Here is a 5617-nt window from a genome sequence, read left to right as displayed (position 1 = left end):
TGATTTGGTAAAGGTGAATTTGATACTATAGAACTGAACATCCCAGGTTCGAAGATTACTAAAGTTAGACATGAGTTTTCGTTCGGATGAACTGAAGACGAAATATATCAGATTCGAACATCAAAGATTGCTAGAGTTAGACCTGAGTTTCTCGTTCGGATGAACTGAAGACGAAATATATCAGAATTGATCAACACATATTCAAAAACTACTAGAGTTAGACTTGAGTTTCTCGTTCGGATGAACTGAAGACGAAATATATCAGAATTAATCAATACATGTTCAAATACTACTAGAGTTAGACTTGAGTTTCTCGTTCGGATGAACTGAAGACGAAATATATCAGAATTGATCAACACAGGTTTGAAAACTACTATGTAGTTAGACTTGAGTTTCTCGTTCGGATGAACTGAAGATGAGATATATCAGAATTGATCAACACAGGTTCAAAAACTACTAGAGTTAGACTTGAGTTTCTCGTTCAGATAAACTGAAGAGGAAATATATCAAAATTGATCATCACAGGTTCAAATACTACTAGAGTTAGACTTGAGCTTCTCGTTCACTGAAGAGGAAATATATCAGAATTGATCAACACAGGTTCAAAAACTACTAGAGTTAGACCTGAGTTTCTCGTTCGGATGAACTGAAAACGAAATATATCAGATTTGAACATCACAGGTTCAAAGATTTCTAGAGTTAGACCTGAGTTTCTCGTTCGGATGAACTGAAGACGAAATATATCAGATTCGAACATCACAGGTTCAAAGATTTCTAGAGTTAGACTGGAGTTTCTCGTTCGGATGAACTGAAGATGAAATATATTAGAATTGAACATCTCAGGTTCGAAGATTACTAGAGTTAGACCTGAGTTTCTGATTTGGACGAACTGAAGATGAAATATATCATATTCGAACATCACAGGTTCAAAGATTATTAGGGTTAGACCTGAGTTTCTCGTTCGGATGAACTGAAGAAGAAATATATCAGATTCGAACATCACAGGTTCAAAGATTACTAGAGTGAAAATGACCAGACTACCCTTATCGGAAATAAGTAAAGTAATATTACAGATTAAGAAAATGACCATATTACCCTTATCGGAAATAAGTAAAGTAAATAGTACAAACAATGAAAATAACCATATTGCCCTTACTAGAAATTAGTGCAATAAATATCATGGAGATAGTGAAAATGACCATACTACCCTTATCGGAAATAAGTGAAATAAATATTACAAATTATGAAAATGACCATATTACCCTTACTAGAAATAAGTGCAATAAATATCACACAGACAGTGAAGATGACCATATTACCCTTACTAGAAATTAGTGCAATAAATATCATGGGGATAGTGAAAATGACCATACTACCCTTATCGGAAATAAGTGAAATAAATATTACAGATTGTGAAAATGACCATATTACTCTTACTAGAAATAAGTGCAATAAATATCACACAGACAGTAAAAATGACCATATTACCCTTACTAGGAATTAGTGCAATAAATATCATGGAGACAGTTAAAATGACCATACTACCCTTATTGGAAATATGTAAAGTAAATATTACAGACTGTGAAAATGACCATATTACCATTACTAGAAATAAGACAATAAATATCACAGAGACAGTGAAAATGACCAAACTACCCTTATCAAAAATAAGTAAAGTAAATATTATAGACTATGAAAATGACTATTTTACCTTTACCGTAAGTAAGTGAAATAAATGTTATGGAGACTGTCAAAATGACCAAACTACCCTTATTAGAAATAAGTACAATAAATATCACACAGACGGTGAAAATGACTATACTACCCTTACTGGAAATCAGTGAAATAAATATTATGGAGACTTTGAAAATGACCAGACTACCCTTATCAAAAATACGTAAAGTAAATATTACAGACTGTGAAAATGACTGTTTTACCCTTACTGGAAATAAGTGCAATAAATATTATGGAGACTCTCAAAATGACCAGACTATCCTTATCGGAAATAAGTAAAGTGAATATTACAGACAGTGAAAATGACCATACTACCCTTACTGGAAATAAATGCAATAACTATTACGGAGACTGTGAAAATGACCAGACCACCCTTATCGGATATGAGTATATTAAATATTACAATATGCTAAAATGAGCATTTTATCCTTAGGGGAAATAGGTGCAATAAATGTTATGGAGACTGTCAAAACTACCAAACTACCCTTATTGGGAATAAGTGCAATAAATATCACACAGACGGTGAAAATGACCATACTACCCTTACTGGAAATTAGTGAAATAAATATTATGGAGACTGTGAAAATGACCAGACTACTCTTATCAAAAACAAGTAAAGTAAATATTACAGACTGTGAAAATGACTATTTTACCCTTACTGGAAATAAGTGTAATAAATATTATGGAGACTGTCAAAATGACCAGACTATCCTTATCGGAAATAAGTAAAGTGAATATTATAGACAATGAAAATGACCATACTACCCTTACTGGAAATAAGTCCAATAAATATTATGGAGACTGTGAAAATGACCAGACCACCCTTTTCGGATATGAGTAAAGTAAAGATTACAGTCTGTGAAAATGACCATTTTACCCTTAAGGGAAATAAGTGCAATAAATGTTATGGAGACTGTGAAAATGATCAGACTACACTTATCGGAAATAAATAAAGTAAATATCACTGAAAGTGAAAATGACCAAATTACCCTTACTAGAAATTAGTGCAGTAAATACATGGTGACAAAGAAACTGAACAGACTACCCTTATCGGAAATAAGTTAATAAATATTATAGACTATGAAAATGACCATTTTACTCTTATCACAGTCTCCATTACATTTATTAACCTTATTTCCAGTAAGGGTAAAATGATCATTTTCACAGACTATAATATTTACTTGACTTATTTTTGATAAGGGCAGTTTGGTCATTTTATAGTCTCCATGATGTTTATTGCATTAATTTCTAGTAAGGATAATATGGTCATTTTAACAGTCTGAAATATTAACTTTACTTATTTTTAATAAAGGTAGTTTGGTCATTTTCATAGTTTCCATAATATTTACTACACTAATTTCCAGTAAGGGTAATATGGTCATTTTCACAGTCTGTAATATTTACTTTACTTATTTCCATTAAGGGTAGTCTGGTCATTTTTACAGTCTCCATAATATTTATTGCATATGTTTCCAATAAGGGTAAACTGATCATTTTCATAGTTTGTAATATTTACTTTACTTATTTTTGATAAGGGTAGTTTGGTAATTTTCATAGTATCAATGATATTTATTGCACTTATTTCCAGTAAGGGTAATATGGTCATTTTCGGTATGTAATATTTACTTTACTTATTTTTGGTAAGGGTAGTTTGGTCATTTTCATAGTCTCCATGATATTAATTGCATTTATTTCCAATAAGCGTAATATGGTCATTTTCACAGTCTGTAATATTTACTTTACTTATTTCTGATAAGGGTAGTCTGGCCATTTTCAAAGTCTCCAGAATATTTATTACACTTATTTCCAGTAAGGGTAAATAGTCATTTTCATAGTATGTAATATTTACTTTCTTATTTCTGATAAGGGTAGTTTGGTCATTTTCATAGTCTCCCTGATATTTATTGCACTTATTTCCAGTAAGGGTAGTATATTCATTTTCACCGTCTGTAATATTAACTTTACTTATTTCCGATAAGGATAGTCTGGTCATTTTGACAGTCTCCATAATATTTATTACAATAATTTCCATTAAGGGTAATATGATCATTTTCATAGTTTGTAATATTTACTTTACTTATTCCCGATAAGGGTAGTTTGTTCATTTTCACAGTCTGTATTACATGTATTAACCTTATTTCCAGTAAGGGTAAAATGGCAATTTTCACATACTATAATATTTACTTGACTTATTTTTGATAAGGGTAGTTTGGTCATTTTATAGTCTCCATGATGTTTATTGCATTAATTTCTAGTAAGAGTAATATGATCATTTTCGCAGTCTGAAATATTAACTTTACTTATTTTTAATAAGGGTAATCTGGTCATTTTCACACTCTCAATAATATTTATTGCACTAATTTCCAGTAAGGATAATATGATCATTTTCACAGTCTGTAATATTTACTTTACTTATTTTCAATAAGGATAGTCTGGTAATTTTAACGTCATAGTCTGTAATATTTACTTTACTTATTTTTGATAAGGGTAGTTTGGTAATTTTAAAAGTCTCCGTGATATTTATTGCACTTATTTCCAGTAAGGGTAATATGGTCATTTTCAGTCTATAATATTAATTTACTTATTTTTGATAAGGGTAGTTTGGTCATTTTCATAGTCTCCATGATATTTATTGCATTTATTTCTAGTAAGGGTAATATGGTCATTTTCACAGTCTGTAATATTTAATTTACTTATTTTTATAAGGGTAGTCTGGTCATTTTCATAGTCTCCAGAATATTTATTACAGTTATTTCCAATAAGGGTAAAATAGCCATTTTCATAGTATGTAATATTTACTTTACTTATTTCTGACAAGGGTAGTTTGGTCATTTTCATTGTCTCCATGATATGTATTGCACTTATTTCTTGTAAGGGTAATATAGTCATTTTCATAGTTTCTATGATATTTAGTGCACTTATTCTAGTAAGGGTAATATGGTCGTTTTCAAAATGTGAAATATTTCCTTTACTTATTTCCGATAAAGGTAGTTTGGTCATTTTCGTAGTCTCCATAATATTTATTGCACTTATTTCTAGTAAGGGTAAAATGGTCATTTTCACAGTCTGTAATATTTTCTTTAATTATTCATTATAAGGGTTGTATGGTTATTTTCACAGTCCGTAATATTTACTTTACTTATTTCCGATAAGGGTAGTCTGGTCATTTTCACAGTTTCCATAATATTTATTGCACTAATTTCCATTAAGGTTAGTATGGTCATTTTCACAGTCTGTAATATTTACTTCACTTATTTCTGATAAGGGTAGTCTGGTCATTTTCACAGTCTGCATAATATTTTGTTGCACTTTTTTCCATTAAGGGTAATATGGTCATTCTAACAGTCTGTAATATTTACTTTACTTATTTCCGATAAGAGTAGTCTGGTCATATTCACAATCTTCGGAATTTTTATTACACTTATTCCGATAAGGGTAGTCTGGGAATTTTCACCGTCTTCGTAAGAAGCAGATATGTAAAGTCAAATTTCTATAAAGTCATGACTTGTTGACTTGGTCTTGATCATGTTTTCTAATATTAAGAAAATTAAAAAGAAAAAGAAAAATGTATTTTGATTTATAGAAATGAAATATAATTGTTAGTTTGTACAAATGTGGAAAAATTAGTGACAAGTAAAATTCAAAGTGTTTTAATTTTGGGGTTGTTTTAGATGTGGTGAAATATTTAGGTGGAATCATCACTTTGAATTATAACTGTGATTGTCTGTAAAATTCTCAACAAATATTATTGTGACTAATAAAAGAATTTAATATTCCTATTATCACGAATACAAAATTTAATAACAGTTATAACTGTTGCAGTTATCGCGGGTGTATCTGTGACTGAAAAATAAACTGTGACAGGCTGCACTGTTACGAAATC

This window comes from Papaver somniferum, chromosome 2 (assembly GCF_003573695.1).
Source record: "Papaver somniferum cultivar HN1 chromosome 2, ASM357369v1, whole genome shotgun sequence".
In the NCBI taxonomy this organism is placed as follows: Eukaryota; Viridiplantae; Streptophyta; class Magnoliopsida; order Ranunculales; family Papaveraceae; genus Papaver; species Papaver somniferum.
The sequence above is the reverse complement of the archived record's forward strand: the minus strand, read 5'-3'. Positions refer to the sequence as shown.